Here is a 22,032-nt window from a genome sequence, read left to right on the forward strand (position 1 = left end):
GTGGCCACTGTAGGCCACTACAACAATATACATAAAACAGGCCTATTTAATCATTTAGTCTTTTCCTTTAACAAGATGTGTTTCAAATGTTTAACAGAAGCTCTGAACTGTTGCAGTAGCTTTTGGCTGTTAGTTTTTCATCTGAACTGGGTTTTGAGTCACAGAATCATGGAATATGCCGAGTTGGAAGGGACCCACAAGGATCATTGAGTCCAACTCCTGGCCCTGCACAGGACCATCCCCAAGAGTCACACCATGTGCACGAGAGTATTGTCCGAACACTTCTTGAACTGTCAGGCTTGGTTGGCGCTGTGATCACTTCCCTGGGAAACCTGTTCCAGTGCCCAGCCACTCTTTCTGTGAAGAACCTTTTTCTAATATCCAACCTAAACCTCCCCTGACACAACTTCAGGACATCCCCTCAGGTTCTGTCACTGATCACCACAGAGAAGAGATCAGTGCCTGCCCCTCCTCTTCCCCTCATGAGGAAGTTGTAACTGCAATGAGGTCTCCCTTCAGTCTCCTCTTCTCCAGGCTGAACAGACCAAGTGCCCTCAGCTGCTCCTCATACAGCTTCTGCCCTAGGCCCTTCACTATCTTCATTGCTCTCTTTTGGACACTCTATAGTAGCCAAATATCTTTCTTATATTGTGGCACCCAAAACTGCACATGATGTTCAAGGTGAGGCCACACCAGTGCAGAGCAGAGTGGGACAATCCCCTCCCTTGACCGGCTGGAGATGTTTTGCCTGATGCCCCCCAGGACATGGTTGGCCCTCCTGGCTACCAGGGCATGTAAAAATGAAAGCTGCCTTTTCCTTTTTTACCTTTGTTTGCAATGTAGTAACTTCTCAGAGTTTCTCCTGACTTACTCAAATCGCAGAGTCAATCCCTCTGGCATGTGGTCCCTTACACTTGTCTCTACATACAGGAAAGCTGGGCACAGAGCCCGGATAAGTGCCACCAAGTTTTTATAAGACTTCTTATCTGAATTCCTAGAGAACAAAGAGTGCATATGTGTCTGTGTATGGAGCTACAGGTGAGCTTAGATTACATCCCAGCTGTTTACAGCTCCTAAGTGCATCTATAGTCATTTATTTCAGAGAAAGCTCTCAGTAATATTGAATACTCAGTCTTACATTCAGTGAATCTAGTAAATAACTGCTAAATTATAATAACAATTTTTTTTTTAATAACACATGAGCAAAGTTTCTTGCATGTCACACTCCATGCATTATTTCTGCTTATTTCAATTTATAAACCCACTTCTTGTGAAACATACTTTTAATCAAGGTAAGCTATTCAAATAATCTTCTCTCAGAGAAGCATTAACATCAGCTTTGGTAAGTGTGTTACTCGACTGTTGGTATTGATTCTGCTGTGTTAGACGGATGCATTGCTCCCCAGCACGCTTTTGTGCTTCATGCCAGTGTTGAAAAGGGAGGACAGGCTCTTTATCACCAGAGCATTTACAGTGGAGGTCAAGCGATGGAGCAGAAATCCTCTCAGCAGCTGATAAGTATGAAGTTCGGACTCTTATTCAGAGCAGGCAGGTACTGTCAGTCACAAACATACAAATGTCAAGAATTTTCTGCCTGGTTTTAAACTGTAATCATTTTCCTACTTTATTATCTGACTGATTTCTCACAGTGGCATTAGTTTATGACCCTGACTGTGACAATGTAGCAACATTTTTATTACTTTGCTAATGTTAATGCCTCTGTTCTAATTTTACTTTCATACTTCATGTGTCATAGGAGATTCTACCACTTGTACTGGATTTAGCCACTCTCTTGCAAATCTTTCCATGCATAAGTGGCTTCAGTTATTAGACCTAATAGTTGTAGCTGTAAAATATAACAAAACAACAACAAAAAATTAATTTTGGTCAGATTTTTGCTCTCTGCTTTTAAAAAAAAATTAATTCATTACAGGTGTTTGCATGGGCAGAAAGGAGAAAAAGAGAATGAATCTGCAGTGGCCAGATCTAGCGTGTTCTGAATCAAATGGCACAAGCTGAGCACATATGTTGGACTCACTTTTCTATATGTCACACTTTTATCACATTAACACACTCAAAACAGCTCTCCTTTATGACAGATACAGAGATACCATGACAGTGAAATCACTGTATAAATACCAGGATGGATCACGTATTTTATCAAGCTCTTCCTACAAATCCTTTGGAAGGGCTCTGAAATAGCTGCATTAGCACTGTTGAAGCCATGGCTTTTGGAGCTGGACACAGATCATGAGAGAGTGGCTCACGAAGTCCTCCTACACAGGAGGACTGTAATGCATGCATGCCTTCATGCCTTGTCTCTCGTTATACCCCCTTGCAAGTGATATAAACAGATACAGATACAGATCTAGACCTATCATCCATCCATCCATCCATCCATCCATCTATCTATCTATCTAATCTATCTAATCTATCTATCTAATCTATCTATCTATCTATCTATCATCTAATCTATCTATCTATCTATCTATCTATCTATCTATCTATCTATCTATCATCTATCTATCTACCTACCTACCTACCTACCTACCTACCTACCTACCTATACTCAAGGGTAGGAAGCCAATTATGTCTCAACACAGAGAGATCTTATGTTCTAGGTATTGAAAGAGTAAAAAGTAAAAAGCCTTGTCCCCTGGACATTGAGACACTTATTCACAGATTTAACTAGTTAAGTATGTGACAAGAGGTGACATGAAGCTGCAACTCACTTTCTTTTTACAACCTCTCCTCTAGATTCATCCTGACTACTTTAGCTGCCAACTCTCCTTTTCCAAAACCTTACCCAAACTGCCCCCCAATTGCTGGCACTCTGCCTATGCACAGCAGTCTCCCGTAGAAAAGTGAGGGACCCTAGTTTTCTCTTTTGACTCATATCATCCACCTACTTAGTGTATTTCTCTCTACCATCTGGTGAATATAAAATAAATGTCAATTCCTTTTAAAACTGGGGAGGTATCATTTTTCCTTCTTTACATACAGTTCAAAACATAGCAGACCTCCAAAGTCCAGCATCATGTTTTTTAAGGTTTGCCTGGATATGACCCAGCTCCCTCTCCATCCTCCATGAGGGAGGCCATTTGTCCTGGGCTGGTAGCCTTAGCTCAGGAAATCCTTTGTTCTTCTATGACATATTTTTGTTATATCAATTAATGTCAGTACAAGGACAGTTGGTGGCAGCCCTGTATAGTTGGGTGTTAGGCACCTAAGGGGTTTTTGGGAATCTGCACCTTAATGCCTTAAATTCCTTCTTCAGACAGTAGTTGGGGACCAGATGAGGCTGCAGCTCAGCAGGAATTCCTCCTACCAACACAGTCACAAAGGCATGTGCCACAGGAGAAGACAGAACACATGTACAGAGACACACTTGGAGTGCAGGACTGTGGAAATAACAGCTGTGACCTGGAACACTTGGCTTCTTCTTGGAGAGGGTGATAAATCAGAAGTGATTGGTCTTCCACACACACAAAAGAACCAGACAGTGAAACCCAAAAGACAAAAACAAAAAACCCCAGTAGGGACACTAGCTGAAAGCTAAGGAAGAGAAGATGGACGAAAAAAAAATACAAGGAGGAAATCCCTTAAATAATCTCAACCAGAACAAAATAAGGTGAAATGCAGAAAATATAATAATTTGATATATGTGGCAGGAATGTCTTGGCTATGTTTGGGAAGAGGATAAAAGTCATCACTTGTTACACTTGGTTATCACTTGTCATTTGAAAGAACTACATTTCCATTTCTTTTTCAGTTAAAGCTGTCACTTCCATAGTAGTGGCACCTGTGGAATTCAAGGATTCCACAGGTGTGGAATGATGAGAAGTCCTGTCTTTATGGAGGCAGTCAATGCCTTGATACTCCTGATAGCCTGAAGCACTATGCTACTTTAAGCCACTAACTAGCAAAGCACAGGAGAACAGTAGAGACAGACCACTTGGTGCTTTTGAGATGTGTTTATATATGGTTTCTTTTTCCTTATTGAAACAGTTGTATGCCAGGAACAATTTGTCACTGAGACTGTGGTAACTTGGGATAGAAAGGCAAGATACTGCAAGGTGAAAGGGGAGATTGCATTCTATTTTGCAGTCACAGCATTTAGAAAGCTAGTATCCAGACAGCAATGGAGTTCATGGCTAAATGCTGAACACGTTTTGACTTGTGGATTTGCTGGAACATAAAGAGTTCAGAGAAGTAGCTCTGCAATTTACCTCAGTCTTAAACGACTTAGCAATTTTAGGAGTTTAACTTAGAGATTTCAACTGGAACATGGGAGTTTTTCTTTAGCTGAAGTCTTCAGCAGGTCAAACCCATGACATCCTTTACAGTTGGGATCACTTACACAAAACAATTAACCTTTACCAGATTGAAAATCTTCTGCAAAACATCTTCAGCACCAATTCCTCCAAGTGATAAGCATGTTGAAAGGCACCAGCTATGCATGCCTAAATGAAAACTGAAGTTCCTTTTATCTTCTGGGATCCTGCATCTCATATTTATTTTAAATCCCTTAGTATGGTTGCTGTTGCTAAAATACCAACAGGGATAACAATAGCAATAACAGTAATATTTGAAGAGTCCACAAAGAACACAAATTCTGCTAGTGACAGAGGCTACTACCTGCATTTATGTGCAAATGGTATGTCGGCTGAACCACTCTCTTCTGTCTTGGTGTGTATTGGATGCACAAGACCAATAGAATAAAGGTTATTCGTAACATTTATTCCTAACCTTTACAGGACTTGGAATCCCATAATTAAATTAGAATCACCACTTTCTCAAAAACCCTAAAAATCCTTTGCCTTCTTTAAAGACTTTGTGTTAGTGAAAACTTGACACCATTTTGAATCCAGAGCTTTTTTTTTGGGCACTCTGTAGGGAATGTTTTTAAATGTCTGAATGGCATAGATCTTCACAGAAGGCAGTGAAAAAAGAAACCGTCCCCTGTGGATCTGTGGGTTGATGCAGTGAGCACAGACACCTGCTGGATAACCCACTGAGGTGCTGCTGGCTGCACAGCTCACAAGGCAGCATCACCAATATTTGTGGTCAAAAGGAGCTGGCAGAGCAGGAGATGTGAATTGCTGCCAAGTCATATCCCTCACATCACTTTGTTGGGGACTGAATGAGATCCATCCGTCTTTTTCTGGAGTAGGGTCTTACAAGAACCTTGCTCCTGACCTTGCTTTCCTCCTCCCACAGTGTCAGATGCTGACCTGCCTGATAAATTAGTTAATTTAATAATGGGTCTTTCTTCTCTGCTATACCTGTTCCTTGAGTCATTCAGATGATACCAGTACGCTCTTGGCTACATTTTAAATAAAACTTTTTAAAAAATTATTTAAAATAATAATAAAGAATGAGATACTGTCTCCTTAAATCACAGTCCTGGGTAATTACAGCTAGGTTAAGCAATGAAGATCAGAAATCAAACCCAAACTATGCAATTGCCATAGCTAAAAAATAATATTCCCCATGATTCTGTAGCAGGATGCTCTACCTAAGCTGGGATACAGCAGCTCAAACTCTGTCTTATTTACAACTTATCAGTGATGGATTGAGCAAGGAGAATCTGCTGGTCCCTGATAAGATTGAGCAAGGAGGGTCTGCTGTTTTTAGCATTGAAAGGTGCTGAGACCAACTTGACTAAACTGTCAGACCCACCATGAGGACATGCAAGTCGGGTGCTTCCTGACTGAGACGGGAATCAGGAAGGATGTGCAGGCCCTGATATGGAAGTAAGAGTCAGAATTGTCAGACAGAAGCAACCAAAGAGCTCATAGCATCTTTTTCAGCAACAAAGTGTATTTTGCTGAGTAAGCCTGATAACACATAATCTACAAATGTATATAACTGACAGTCAAACACTTTATACTATAAAAGGCAAGTCCTACTGTTCCATGGTGAGGGCTTCTAGCATAAGGCGTGTGAAGATCCTTCCCTGGAGTGAGGATGCCCATCAGAGTTACTCCTCAAGGCTGAATGAAAGAGATTTGCCCATGGTCATTGGTATGAGTGTGTAACATCCATCTCTACTTAATAATTGCCTTTGATAGCTTTAATATAATTGCTTCAATATTGCTTGAAAAAGTGCACTATACTAGCAGTTATAGCTATCTATATTGAGTAGTAAATAATTCTGATTAAGGTCTTTTTTTCCCTAGTCATTACCCTTATTGTAATTAATTTAAATAATTAGTTTGTTTTATCTATAGAAATATATTTTGTTTGTCATCTGTAATGCTGTGAGACAAAGCTGCATAAAGGTTCAATTACACCTGTATAATCCTTTAGACATGAAATGCTGACAAAGTCTGGGGCTAAGATTGGATCCAGCCACACGTAGACTGCTCTCTGAGAAGGAGTTCAGTTCTCCTATTTCCTGGCCTACTTAACATGGATTTAATGTAGCCCAACATCTGGGCTATTGCCTTCAATAGCTAGAGCTGTATTTGATGTCCCAGCCTCTAGCAAACTGTTTTCACAACAGTCAGCAACCATCTACCTGTTGAAAGAAGAAAATTCTCCCACACCGTTTGCTTGTGTGTTAACCTTTCCCTCCCTTATTCTTTATTTTTCAAATGTACATAAAGAATCATAGAGTCACGGACTGATTTGGGTCGGAAGGGACTTTAAAGACCATCTGGTTCCAACCCTCCTGCCATGGGCAGGGACACCTTCCACTAGACCAGGTTGATCAGAGCCCCATCCAACCCGACTTTGAGTGCTGTCAAGAAATGTTGGGGATTTCAAAGAGAAAAAGGAGGAATCGTGGATCTGAAATGGGAAAGGGGGTGACAGAGGAACAGTCCTGAGGCATCCAGTAGCTAAGGAGGAGTATTTAGGCTGTATTTGGCACTGACATAGCTAGCTGCTATTTATTTTTTATATTCATAATGACATCATCCACTAGAGTGATACAGAGCTGTTGGCTAAAGCATACATTCACAGCCATACTTTCCAAAAATACTGACATTATGCACATAGCTAAGTATTTCTGGAATAGTCCAAGCATCTTTTCAGTACTTCAACAAATTATTTTCTTTCCAAGAATTCTTTGTCTTTCACTTATCAGCTCTGTTTACCATCTCACGCCACTTATTGCTTTTTACAAACTTCTCAAAATATTTTAAGACTAGAGTTCAAACATTACAGTGACATGAACCAAAATTCAGGCTTCCTATGCCAACAGTGAAAAGCAAAATCTTAGGTTTAGTTGTAATAGGAGATAATACAACTACCAGATTTGTGATTCCCTGCAACCAACACCACAGGACGTGGTTTTACTGATGGTAGACAACTCTGCCCTCTCTTACTCATGCTGGGTGTTTAGTATTTTTAAACCCCCCCTGGTTCTAGAAGAATATTCCAGGAGACCAAACACGCTACTGGCTATGGTGCATATTCTCTGAACTCCTAATGGAAAGGGAACCTGTGTGCCATGCAGCCTTGTCTAGTAACCAAATGGGAACCAAAGCACTCTAGTGTGTGGCAAGTTCATTACTTGCATTTGCTTTTTTCTTTAGAATTTGCTACTTTTGAATATGCTCCACAGCAATGTCCTTGATTGTCAACTACATAAGTCTGGTTTTGCCTTGACTACAAAGATCTGTAACTTCTTGACTCTTTTACCAGCAGTATTCTCATTTGGTAAACTTGCAGAAAAAAATTAGGACAAGGTTACAAAGAAATGAGAAGTTGTGCTGTGACTCACTCAGTGGAAGCAAGATGTCTGATTCTGGCAAATTAAAATTTATTTTAATAATAAATTTTTTCAAGATGGATAACAAGGTTATTTCAGGAAGATTTGCCACTCGTCTAGAACTTAGGCAGTAGACAAAATACGAAGTACTGAAAAACATGGGTTGTCAAGTTCAAAACCAACCTTTAATTTTATGCCTCAGTTTTCATATTTGAAATTTACTGGATGTGCATTTTGGCAAGAATTATTACATTTAGATAACAGCTATCAGCATGGAGATCTCCAATTGAGGTGCAACTCTTAGGTCAGAAATCAAATGTGTGGTTTCCACATAGGATGGCTGAGCATCTAAATGGGTTGCATCTGCCATTACCTATAATTTTGTGTCTGCAATTCAAAACAAAGAGCTTTCGATCCTCATTTCAATATTCAGTCCACAACACTCATTTATTAGAACTTTCTCTTTCCAGTATTCAGCTGCACATAATGACACCAAAAAACTAAGGCTAGACATTCATGACCAGTTGATGGTACCAGAATAGTAAGTCAAAGAAAGTGTCTTGTAGATGACTGGTCAATAAATCTGCTTGACAATTTAATTGGTATAATTGATAAAATCCATACAACTACCAGGGAGGAAATTAAATTACTTTATACAAATCAGATTGGGATTTAGATTAAAATTTTCTGGGTCAATTCGCTCTCTGCAAATTATGTTATGGAAGACCCCCTGGCTTGGAACATACTTATTAAACTTTCTCATAAAAAGTGTATTAATTTATGTAGAATGGCATAGCCTAGTATCCCTATACACAATGTATGTATGTTTCCCATGTGGTCTTCAAACTTCCACATGGAGATAATATACATATGCACAAAAATGCCACAATAACCACAGGTAGTACTGCTGTCTTATTCTTACATGCTCAGATAGTGCTTTAAGAGACACAGCAGGTTGTAGCAATGCTCTGACCCGAGGGGTGTTAAAACACCATTCACTGGTGTTATTCATGAAGGCCTTTTACTGTATTAATGGTTAGTTTTAGGGCTTCACTGAGTTCTCAACTAAAGAGAAGATATCTAGAATTGCTGAATGGAGGTCCACTGTTTGTATTATACAGAGGTAGAAAATAATAATTACAACAGATTCTTTCAGCCTTAAAACCCATGAAAGGAAATACATTTAATTTTTGCTTTTCCAGCTTGATGGAGAGCAAAGGAAGAGGTTTTTCTTTCTGGTGTGTAGAAAAAAAGTGAAAGGATTTTTTCTCATCCTGTTGTTTCTGTGATGATGCATCTGGATCTTCTCAAGTCCTGAGGGACAGATATGATTGCTTCTTCCATGTCTCAGAAATCTCTACCTATTTCTGAGACAGGAGAGTTTAATGTGAGGCAGTAATCCTGGCATGCAGCCTTGGGAGTGCCTGAACACACATTTGTAGGAAAGACAATAGGAACATTGTAGGAGACACACAGGAAAATGGTGCTCTCAGATGTGAGGGATGGACAAAGCCTAAAGGCAACTCCAGTCCCATAGCCTGCTTCAAGGAGATGGTACTGCAGTCTCTGAGAGAGGAAGATGCTTTTTATTGGAACATAACAACATCTACCGATTGTCAAGGAAAAGAAATGGTGGTAAGCCTGCTGCTTGTGTTTACATGCCTGCATACCAGCTGTACAGTAATATTGTAATAAAAGCTGTTTGGGCAATCATTGTTATGCTGCTGCTGTTTAGCAGCTTGCTTTCAATATTGCATTACAGAAATTACATATTTCATGTAATCAGGTCTGTCTCTTACTTAATCATCCTACTCTGCATATAAATCTCTAAAGTGGACAGGTCTATAAATCACATGCATTTTTCATTTACCATTTATTCTAAGCCAGGCAGTTTCTTATTTAAATTGCCATATGAATAAATCTAATAATCCTTATTCACTTACATCATCTCAAACTTTAAATCTAGTTCTGACTGAGGTCATAAGTGAAATCAGTATTAGGGGCAAAACTAGCAGCTGTAACAACTATAATAGCTCACCAAATTATGTTAACGGACTGAAATAACATTAAAAATGAGGAAAAATTGAATTACATTATTAAAGCATGCTATGCTGATTCAGGCAAACATTTAGCCTAACCAGAGATCCTGAATGTGCATGTACTGAGTTTATCATCACACTAGTCCATATACCCTGGATAGATGAGCAGTAAAGACACTCGCCCAAATGTGTTTATTTATAAACTGCATTTCTATATGGTATTACACAGACTTCTGTAATGCAATAAGAAAATTCTAAACAACTGTCCTTACACTTAGAGCCAGAAATGCACTCATTGGCTTAGAACAGGCAGTTTTGCAGGTCTTTTATTGTGTAATTCCGATCCTTTTTATCACCAATACAGAAGACCTCATGGAGGAAATATCAAAATTATTTCCCCCTCTTCCTTGAAAACCCAACAAATCCTATTTTGCTGTTAAAGAAATTGAAAGAAGGACTGACTCAAGCACTCCATCTGTCTAAGAAACAACTTACAATTTCTATGAAAATTCACACACAAAAGGAAGTGAAAGATTTCTTTGGTGGTGAAGGAAACATGTGTCACAGAGGAGGGTCTGAAAACCTCCAGCATTACTCCCGAGGGTGATGGATTTCAGAGGCTTTGCTTACAGCTGTCACCTGGCTGTCACAGCGCTTGCCTTTACGTGGAACTTCATGCAGCAGGTTCTGCAAGAAAGTTTCCCTCCAGAGCTCGAACAGAAGAAGGATGCAGTTCACATTCTCACAGCGATTTTTAATAATAAGTGGGACTTGTTATTTGTGTGGAATTGTTATTTAGTGTTTGGATCACTGCAGCCTATAAACAACACCTATTACATTTACATGTTCCCAGCACTGACAGGAACAGTGTAAGGATCAGGGTAGGATCCTTCCTATGCTGGTCCCTTCCAGCTGCTGGCAATGCACCACACAGGGTCTTCCTTTGCCGGAGGTTGCATCTGAGCTGCCATGTTTTTCAGCTGTCCTGGGCCTGTTTCTTATGAATTCGTCAAATTCCCTTTTGAATTCATTTGCACTTTAGGTGTTCAAAATATCCTCATATGTTGCTTGGGATGACCCACTGTCTGATCATTTTATTGTCCTTTGTATCATATGATCTGTGTTATGAGAAACATTAACAAAGCAAAACAAAACAAAACATTCTTTGTTGTAGAAATGTTACAGATTTTTTCTCAGTCAAAACTTCATGTGAGCTAGTCCATTCTTCCAATCCATCTTCTCGCCTGCTTCCACGCCTTTCTACACACAGTGTTGGTGGTTTATGCAGTGGCATAAAGATGGTTTGTTTCCCATTTGATTTCCAAGACAGCATAACATTTTATTTACTGGTAGGGTGGTTAGGATATCCCTGGGCTGGCCCTGGGACAAGGAGAGGAGAAGCAAAGCCTCGGCTCCCCAGACTCTCTTAGAACCAGCCACATCAGCACTGCTGGAGCTGAGGGCAAGCCTGAGCATCCTCAGGCAATCATTGCTTCTGTAGATTTCTTCAATTCTGTGCATTTTGAAAGAATAAATCCAGATTGCCTTTATGCATCCTTTTGTTATTATAACAGATTTTCTAGAAACAGGATAATTGGCACGAGTAACCAAGAACTGCTGCAAATTGTTTTTTTTTTTAATCACTGTCATTCAGGAAATTCAGCAAGAATTCACACACACATAAATAAGGTCAGGATAATGCATTGGAAGACACTCCTACCTCCTTTATTTTGCCATCTGTAATTATTTTTTATTGTTTATAAAACCAAATAGTACAATAAAATTTCATAGTCAATATGCAGCAATTGCCAGAGCACCATGGGGGCTGGGTGCTCCCTGGGGTCTCTGAGGTTCCCGGGGGCAGCAGGTCAGGACCTCGCAGGTAGGACCTGTCTCACCACCCCAGCCTGGGATCAGGACACCCTTGGGCAGCCCCAGGTCTTAGCATAGGCATCCCCCTGAGGACAGCTGAGGGACCCCAGGGTCAGGACAGAGTTCATTAGTGGCACAGCAGAGTGGGGAACTCCTGAAATGTGACAGAACTCAAACCAAGTTGAAACCATAGCGGATGCTTCTGTGCTGAGCACTGCAGGTTGTGATACCTTGTCATATATTAAGTAAAATAATTAAATTTTAGCACTATGGGCCTTTACACTGTTAGCCAGTGTCATATTTTTACTGGGAGACAGGTTATCTGTCGTCTTTTAGTGACAGTGACTGAGTTACAGTTATTGGAGAATGGATTGAGACCTTCCAGTAGGTAGAAAAGAGCAACTTTTCTGTTAGTCAAATAAAGATATTTGCTAAGGCTTTACTTGAATTCAGAGTTAAGTAATTGCCATAATTATGTTCTTTTTATCCATATTATTAAACTATGTTCCTATACATTTTAAATATATGTCTACAAATTAGCAAAGAAGAACCTGCAAATATTTCGTAATAAATCCCTGAGGAGGGTGCTAGGCCCTTCTAGATTTTAAGTGTACTTAGTAAGCAAAGCCACATCTGTGTGTACCAAGAAGATACAGTAAACATCTGCTGCTCTCTATCAAATGGGACGGTGCTGGCTTCATAAGCAACCTCAAAGGAAATCATATTAGGTCTTTGTGCCTTCATTACCTTTTCTATGACTTTAGCATTTTCTGTGACTTTGCAAATGCTGACAGCTGTCAAGAATAAATAGGGCACATTTGAGTGGCTGCCATTCAGTGCAAGAGATCTTCAAGTGATTAACTAACAGAGGTCTTCATTATTCCTGCATACCACCTGCCTATTCTTTCAGTACATTCAGTCCTTACACATCCAAAGATGCTGCTCTGGAGATGTCAGATCTCATTTCTCTCTGTAGACAAGATTTAAAACTAAATCTATCATATTACCCCTGTTCTGAGCTGGTCCTGTACTTTAGCAAATGTACTGGTTCTGGCTGGGATGGAGTAAATTTTCTCCATAGTAGCTAGTGATACCTTTGAATTTTTAGGATTTTTAGATTTTTGTAGATTTTAATGTAGCTGTATAGTCTGTCACACTTTGAAATAGTAGTTAATATTTACTAAACCCTATTCCCACATTTCATATTGAATTTTCTAAATTCTTTAGATTGTTTAGGCTCCTTTCAAGGTAGGACTGTAATAAACACGTTCTGTTTAAGAACATTTGCACCCCAGGCCTGAACAACAAGATACTCTCATAGTCAAAGCAACCTTCAAGCCCGAAAGGAACCTTGGAGAAGCTCCAAAGACAGTATCTGCTGTGAAGAAAAGGAAGGTGAGGAAGAAAGGGGTCTTGGGACCTCTGACTCAATTTCCAGGGAGGTGTGCCAGAGGGGCAGATCTGGGGGTGTGTAGTTTTCGGATTAGACCATAAATTGTGGAACTCCTGGACATGGGGGCGTGCGCAATTTTTGTACTTCTCGTGCCAGAAGGCCTTCATTAAAAAGCTGTTCTCTATCTTATCTACTAAATTAGCCTGGTGAGTCTTTTTTGGCTCCAGATTTTAAGGCAACACTATCATGGAGCTGGGGTTAAACCGTGACAGAATGGAGGGAACCTTTGTGGACAAGTAATCTTCATTTTCAGTAATAACTTCTTTTTATTGATGGAATCAGAGAAGAAATGGAGGCTTTGGGGGGCAGGCATGGGAGACGAAGTCTCTGTGGGGAGAAAAATTCCCTTTTTGCATCTAGGTGTGCTGGTAAGGATCGGTGGTGGGAGCTCCACAAGCAGAGTGGGTTAACCTCTCCTTTTCCTCCAGCTGTCCAGGGGAAAAGTAACTCAGAGACTTCTGGGAGTTGCAGTTCTGCCTTTAGCAGAGGAATCTGGCAAAAATCCCTGCTTGAAAGAGCAGGGTGTTTACACAGAGCTCTCTCTGCGCATGGGAGCATTTAAGGAAGTCCAAAGTGTAAACCCCTGTTCCAAAATGTTGAGGAGATTCCTCTCTTCTCCTTCTCCTGCAGGATTCAAAACCCAGAGCAGCTCTTGGCTCCCTACCCCAGGGGTGAAACCCTCTCTCTTTCTTTCCTGCCTTGCTCATTTAACCCCTAATCCTCCAAGCAGTCCTGTTGAATACAGAGGTGTCACTTTTGAAGTGCCTGTCTCAGGGCCATGTCATGCACTGCCATCCACTTGGCACCCTGAGCCTGGTATCTTCTCCATAGAGTACATGCATATAATTAAATTTTTTTAGGGAACTATAAGAACAGCCTTTTTTTCCTTCTTTTTCTTTTTTTCCCCCTTTTTTTCTTTCCTTTTAGTAAAAGCACACTCAAGCTGTTTACCTTTCATTTAATGGTCTGGTTAAAATATCCTGTCTGAGAAGCCATGAATTTTGGACTTTTTTCCACATAAGAGAGATGTTTCATCTCCTGTCTCTTCATGACCTCCATGTGAGGAGAAAGAAATTACAAGTTTATGGGTGACCCAGACTCTCTCACCTGGTCAGAGGGGTGGTCAGCAGGAAGGGAGGATTCTTGTGTTCAGGGCATGGGTGGTGGTGGTGGTATTCACACTTTCAGAAAATCTATGACCATCTTGGGAGCTGTGCTTGCTGTGCTGCCTGGTGGCACAGCTTCACAAACCACTCAGCCCAGCCAGAAACCTGGTACCATTCTGGATATAAAAGATGGGAATTTGAACCCCTTTGGGCCAAGAAGGAAAATCTTCAGGTTACTTAGGTTGCATGCAGAAGAGGGATGATAGCTCCTGCTCTAGCTCAGCCTTTTCTCTATGTGCCTGTGTACAGGGACAGGGTGGGTCAGACTTGGAAGATTTTGGCTGCCTGTGACCCTGCAAGCTGATGCAGGGCAGGAGCTCCAGCTTGTGCTGCCTGGGCACCTCTGGAAGCAGGACCATATGCACTGCCAGGGGTGGATGTAGGTAAGTCAGGCATCCACACGATTCAGCAGCAGCTGTGTTGCCTTTTGGAAGATGGTTTTAGCCTCTGATGCCCACAGCTTGCCTAATCCGTCTCTAGAATCTGGATGCTGAGGCTTAGATAAAGACACTGAAGTGAAGACGTGATGTCAGAAGGGAGCTGGAAAATCTCATCCCTGTTAAGACTGGGCCATGAGTACGGGCGCTTCTACAGAGACTTGCCAGGAGAGGGCTCAGGATCTTGAGGAGCAGTCCACCTGTGCCTCCACACCCAGGCAAGTCCCATCCAGCTCCCTCGGCTCATCTGGCTTTTCTGTCCTGGGAGCTTATAAAGGGTGAATGGGTAAAATTCATCCCTGTGATAATACATACAAATGATCTAATGTATTATATTTCAACTCAAACTGATGCACATCTGTGCTTGAAGGTATGAGGAATTTAGGGCATTATTCAAGTTTCTTCTAGCGCAGTAATTCACACTCAGCACAAACGGGGAAATGATGCACTGCACTGTATAACAACTATGCCTTAGTAAGATCTTAGTAAGAGCTTACATCTTCTGTAAGCTCTGACATGCTTCTACATTAATAGGAACAAATGAAATCATAGAGCAGTTGAGCCAAATTAATTATAGAACCATGTGATACAATTTCAAAATGAAATATAACTGTTGCTCCATTTTTATTTACAAATAGGTAAATAAATTCTTGTCAAGGTAATGCCTTAATGGTCTGCCTGTACAAAAAAGCAGCATTGGTAGACAGGTTTACAGGACAAGATCTATGAATGTAATTTATGAGCTTTTTTTTGCATTAAAGAGTATGCTCTGGACTTGAGTTTCTCTCAAATAAAACACTGGAAAATCTCCTCTGGAAGAGGTTTTTAATATTTTTTGAATTTACATAATGTACCATGCTCTGTACCTTTAAAACAGTATCAAGCAGTACCTGCCAATCTCCATTGCCAAGAGATAAGAAACAGTGTTCTGTTCTATATGAAATGCCAACCAAAAAAAAAAAAAAGGAAAATTAACAGTTGATGTGCAAAGTCTTGATTCTGTCAGACCAAAAAATGCCTCTCTTCTGCATCCTGCCTCTTTCTGCCTTCAAATATTTAACATACTTTAGGGAGCTGTATAAATAAATAATGCTTTTATTTGATGATAATGTTCCAGAAAGAGTAATTTGTGAGGAGGAGAAGGGGCTTCACGAAGGTAAGTCTTAATCTCCCATTTTGCAATCTCTGTCATGCTATAATCTATAGTACAAACTACTTGAGACAGGGATTAGCTCTTGAATTTAGGTCACTACAGTGTCTAGTCCAAAGCATTAGGTTTGATTTCTATTTCTACAATACTTTTTATTTCTGAGCTGTTCTGACTGCTGCAGTTCTTGATCAGTACTGGTAGATAAAAATGCAATGCAAATTCATTGCAAAATTATTGGCTGCAAAATTAGCCAGTATTATTAATTAGTTAGTGGTGAGGTTTTCTTTTTCAAATAAATAGCACTATTCCAAGTATCAGCAGAAGCTAAGTGAAGTAATTTACATTGTTTTTACTGAAAAGGAGGTGATGCAGGAGGAGATCTGAAAAAGATGATTTTTGTAAGGGCAGGGATAAATGCAAATAATTAGGGCACATCAAAAATTAAGCAAAGCACCACACCTAGCATGAAAGTTAGCACATTTGTCTTGTAAACACCAGTGGGCTGAAATCACACATTCTTCAAATGGAGGAGCTAATGGCCTTCTTTCCATGTACATGTCTCTTTCTTTTTTTTTTTTTTTTACTCAAAACTGTGCACTGTTCAGATTCAGAAGATTTTTTCCAGCAGAAATTGAATCATCAGAGCCCATATTCACCTGACGACAGTTTGAACTTGATATATACAAAGGTTTGGATCACAGGCTTCATAGCTTACTTCCTTTTTTCTCTTGCTCCTCTGGTGGTTGTATACTTCATCCCATCCTTGATTCTCTTTCTTTTACATGCTGGATTCAAATAAACTCCCTATCCTTTCCCTATCCTTATTCTTTGTCTGACTAAATTTCTGCACAGAAGGAAAGGTCTTTTAGGTAGTGTGAGGTGTTCTGTCTCCACTCGTCTCCACTGCCCTCTGGCATAATTTTGGCCAGGCCTGTGCAGGAAATGTGCTGGATCTTTAACACTGTAGTAGATTTGCAGGTTGTCTTTGTGGTATTGTTTCTTTGACAAAAAGGTTTTGTAGATATGACTGTGTATATGTATATATGTATAAAACTCCTTGTTTGTCACTTGCTGAACAGATGTATTCATGAAGAAAAAATTATTTTTGCCAGCACATGCTTTTTATTGGCACAAATTACAAAAGCAAACGTCTTTTGATAGGAATGAGGCATAGCCCTCACCTAACTCTCACCTAATGCTCTGCCTTTCTTCCTCTCCTTGAGTCATATGTGCTCTCAAGAAACACTTTGCACTTGGATCAGCCGCTCCTTCATTAAGATAATTCCTTCTTTGCTTTCTAAATTCTCTTCAGATGTTCTTCCTTCCACTTAGACTTCACTCAAAGTGCCCTCCCCCCTTCTTCCCACCCCCCCACCCCCCCGGCACTATCTGCAACCACCTCTTCACTTGATCTTTTTGTTCTTATCTTCTATATTTGGATTAAATTATCTTCTTCTTAGGGCAGAGATCTTGTTTCCTATGCCCTTATGAAGGGATATTTTCATGTCCATGAATGCAGAACTAGGAGAATACAAGCCAAAAGAAAATGTTTTCAAATCCTATTCTGAAATTTCAGCTGTAATTTTGCTGTTGGATAGGCAAACTGAAACCACTGTTTAAAATCTACCAGTGTAATCTCCAGAAGCAATAAAACCCCAAACCCTTGAGCTCAGCAATTAGAAAATGAAAGAAGATTGCTTTCCAGAGATGTGTTATGATTTGTAAAGACCTAGATACAGGAATGAATAGCTAATTCATTAGCACATATTATCATTTAATAGCCAAATCTGCTAAACACAACCCTGACTTGAAAGAAATCTAAGAATAGGAGGCATGCAAATTACTGTAATCCTTAAATTACTTATATCTTTCAAAATCTTCTATCAATGTCTTAGGTTTTTCTTCATAGTTGGTTTCTGCACCTCCTCCACAATGCAAAACAAGACATTGGTTTATTCCAATAAATGTTGAGCCTGAGGGGCTCCTATTTTTTGGTAGGAATTAAATAATTCAAGGGATGAGCCCTTGTCATACAGATCTAAAAGGAGTTTTGGTCCATCAGATCTTACATCTTGTTTCAGAAGTGATCAGCAGGTAGAGGAAGATGCTCTGCTTCTGTTCCCCAGAAGGGAATCAATTATTCAAAAAATGTTAATGTAGAAGGCAAGCAGAGGAAAATTTTCTCCTTCAGTAAATAAAGAAAACCTTTCACATCTGTCTGAATCAGAAAAATGCAGATACAAGATGATTTTGGGTTTCAATTTAAGAATCCTAAAATAAGAGCATCTGTTGGCTGTAAAGGTAATCAATATACAAACATATGGGTATACAATGAGAGAAAAAAAGTATATATCATCATCTTTTTGTGGCTTATACAGTAAAAGGCGGGGGTAGCTCACTTGCATGACAAAGGAGGCAGAGCCTTAGGGTACGGATTTTGAGAAGAGTGCTCATTCTTGAAGATAAGCCAGTATATAGATTATTCTTAATGCGAGGTCTGAATGCACACAATTGGATTTGAGGGGAAATGGAACTGCAGAGCTGCTCTCCCTTGCTTTCATGGGGAATTTCTACTACTTTAACTCTTCTGCTACGATGGCACAGCCTCCCCTCAGTGGATTCAACTCTGGAGATGCAGAGATTCTAAGGGCTGAAATTTTTGTCCTGGTCAAATAATATTTTAATTTTATTTTAAAATTATTTAAATCCTGAAAACATGGGTCACAGGTTGCAAGTCTCTTTCCAAAGCTTCTGAAAGTGTCGTGAGACTCCTGAAGGAGGATGATTGTTGATATTTCCTTTACTAATGTCATAACTCCTTTCTTTGCACCTGCAGCCTTATGACCTGAATTGAATATGAAACTGGTCAAGCTCATATGGTCTTTTGAGCTTAATAACTAAGACAGTTAAAGCACAAGAATAACATTGCCACCATCAAGTCCAGCCACCTTTGGCTCTCTGGCTCCACCACCAAATACCTCCTTATGAATGGGTGAGGTTCAGTTCTGAGTCTCGAGCAAGCACTTCTCTGTCCTGCTTCAGCATGGGTCAGAGCTACTGTACCTCCCACTGTACCCTGACAGAGGTTAGGCTATGCCATGCGCTGTGTTTTGGTTAAACCATAATTATTCATGAGTACCGATAACATTTAATATGCTTTGTTTCTGTATAATCTTCTAGAATATCCATATTCCTCACAATGGTTGTGACAGGAGTATGGCAGAGAGATTTAAGTCTCCAGATCCCATTTTTTGTATAGGTTCAATTTGTCGTTGTTTGCTAGAAGAATTTAGGCCATGTTTTTGAGACCAAATAACAGTCTGATTGCAACAACTCTGCTTGCATATACTAATCAAGTAAATGCAAATGCTTGACACCTCCCTTTGGAACATTTGTGCATGTAGTTGTCCACGTGCAGGTGTAATAGAGAGAAATATCAGATTCATGGTCTCAAAGACATCCCCCTTCTGTGCAAAAAAGAAAACTCCAGGCATCAACAGAATAGGGGACCAAGTCTCATGGTAATTGATTGACTCAAAGTCTGCCTAGAGAGTCTGTTAAAACTCTGCTGCCAGATAGGACTATCAATTAAATATAAGTCTAGCAGTGGTTTTTGCAATATGATCTTCAAAATGCTGGACTTGAATTAAAAATTTGTCTTATGGAGTCTATGGACAGATGGATTCCACGGACTGATACTGAATCAGTGCTATCCAAATGCATCTCGAGGCATCCAGTTCTCCTGGCAGGCTCTGAAGAACTGCAGTCATTATGTGTGATTTTGAATTATTTTTCTTTTTTGATGTGTACATTTAGAAAATTTTTTTATTGCCATAATCAATTATCAAGAATTATATAGCTGCAATTAGCAATTTAATCCATGGGATGCCATTTTCCTTTGTTAGGGGAAGACTTTTTATTTACACACTTTTTGACATGTGGGGATACCCTCAAATGGTTTGTTTAGATAAACATCCTAAGAAAGCTCCAGTTTGAGACAAGTCTTGGGGCAATCCTCTATAGCATTTTAAGAGGCAGATCAAAACTTCTTACATTAGCTAAAAAAGCTCCCCTCAACCCTTGCATTTATGTGTGGGTGTGTTCTAATTAGAACTTGTTGGATTATGAACAATTTATCCAAAATCTTTCACCTCCTTTGTTTGCAGATTGTCAACAACAAGATCACAGTTTTCTTCAATTTCTTACTGGAAATTACTCTTCGGGCCTCAATTATTTCTACTTTTTACTGATCTCTACCTTTTTAGTGTCTTATTTTTCTTCTGTTTTTTCTCTTTGGACTCTAACCACATGTGATCTATATGTGTCACTAACTTTGTACCTTTGTACACACTACATGTCACTGCATTGCATTCAGACACTGCTCTTGCCACTTTTTACCCCTAAATCTTTGGAGTCACCCACACCCAGACAAAATGGATCTAAATGGTGTCAGCTCAGAACTGGAATTTTTTATGCTGTTTTTTTTAATCAGTTTATAGACTCATAAATACATATGTAGGTGCAAGGAAGTTGAAAAGAACCTCAATCCATTATGGTTCATCTTCTTATTTTACATTTAGCTGCTAAGATACTGTAAAGATTTTGATAAAGTTGCTACATTTTCACTTAATATTTTTCGTGTCTTGTCTTATCATTCTTTTTTCCTAGTTCCCTAACTTTTTCTTTGTTTTTGGCACAACCACCATTTCTGTAAAGTTACATATTTGCCTGGGAAGGAAGAGCAGTGACAACTCAGCAATAGCAGTAGCTCATTTGTATTTCTTTCAGATGCAGAAATGATAGTCTTGTATTACTCAACTCTAATATTGTGGTAGAGATACAACTGGTTATAGTTTCCCATCCTATTCCAACTTTCTGAGACCCATTCAGATGCTGTAACCCCCATGCATGGGGGACCTTTCACCAGTTCACAGAAATTCCAAGTCCAGTGGCAGTGCTGGATATAGAATTAGGATCTAACCATTTTTATCACTTGGCACCAGCCCCACTCAACCTCTCTTGATCACACAGACTCAGAAGATCTTCGGGCAGGCTGCATCCTTGGAAGTCTAGTTATTCTCTTCTAACCTGGAAGAAATTCTTTAATTGCAGGTTCAGACTGTGCAGAATGCTAGAGATGCCAACACAATCACATGCACACGGAGGGAAAACAGGCATGCTGCTGTCCCTAGCAGGAAATCGCTATGTCTAAAAAAGACTTTGGACACAAAAGGTCTTATTCTATTAAAAAGAGCATATAGGAAATCTTTCCTGTGCCTTCACATTTTCTTAGTATCAGTGTGGCTTTGAGAAAAAACTACTTCTTGGGTTTTTATGGCCACTATGGATCCTGCTAGGATCCTGCAATCTTTTACTTTTGCTAGAAATATGTGGAAAACACTACTGAACATGAGAGACCTGATAGTAAAACATGATTATGTTGGGGAGTTTTTTCTTCAAGTAACACATGACTGAAATTAAGAAACAAAGTTGGAAGTAAAAAGCATGGCTAAAACAGTTTAAAAATAGAGGAAAGAGGCAGATTTTAGATTAATTTCAAAGTGTTTTTTATGGTTCAGAGCATGAACATAGTTATGTTCACACCGATGTCATTTCAGGGAGGCTTTAACTGTGTACATGAAACAAGTCCAGTGCTGCCAGAGGCTCCTCACTGGACCCACTACTCTTGTTTCCAATGCACTAGAAAACAACAAACAAGTTTCAGGCAGAATCCAAACTCTAGATTTGACAAGAGCAAAACAGAAGTGGCAAACCTTTAACTGTCTGAACCATAGAAACAGTACTAATTCAACACTGAAGCCTCCTATATCTAATACCCAGAGGTTTTTGGCTTCTAGATAGTGACTTTCTTTAGATTGTTTCATAAGTGACACTAAAATGTACAAAGCAAAACCCTGAAAGGTCTATCTGCTCCAAAACCAAATATTTTAAATTCTGGCAGCTTTATTGCTGTACAACAGGTGTGGAAGTCATAGGAGAAATGGTTTGCAAAAATGGCTTGTTTCATTTTCTGTTCCTTTATTACAACTCTCCCTAAAAAACTGAACAATTCTTTAAAAATGTTTCTATTTATTGTCCATCTAACTTCTGACTTCTGCTGCCTCACTTCCAAGTAACTGCCTTGAACACATAAAAATCTACTGGTGTACTCTTATCCCTCCTCCTTCCCCCCAT

Source organism: Pipra filicauda, unplaced genomic scaffold, assembly GCF_003945595.2.
Source record: "Pipra filicauda isolate LSUMZ 115617 unplaced genomic scaffold, ASM394559v2 scaffold88_size2543281_pilon, whole genome shotgun sequence".
NCBI classification, from domain to species: Eukaryota; Metazoa; Chordata; class Aves; order Passeriformes; family Pipridae; genus Pipra; species Pipra filicauda.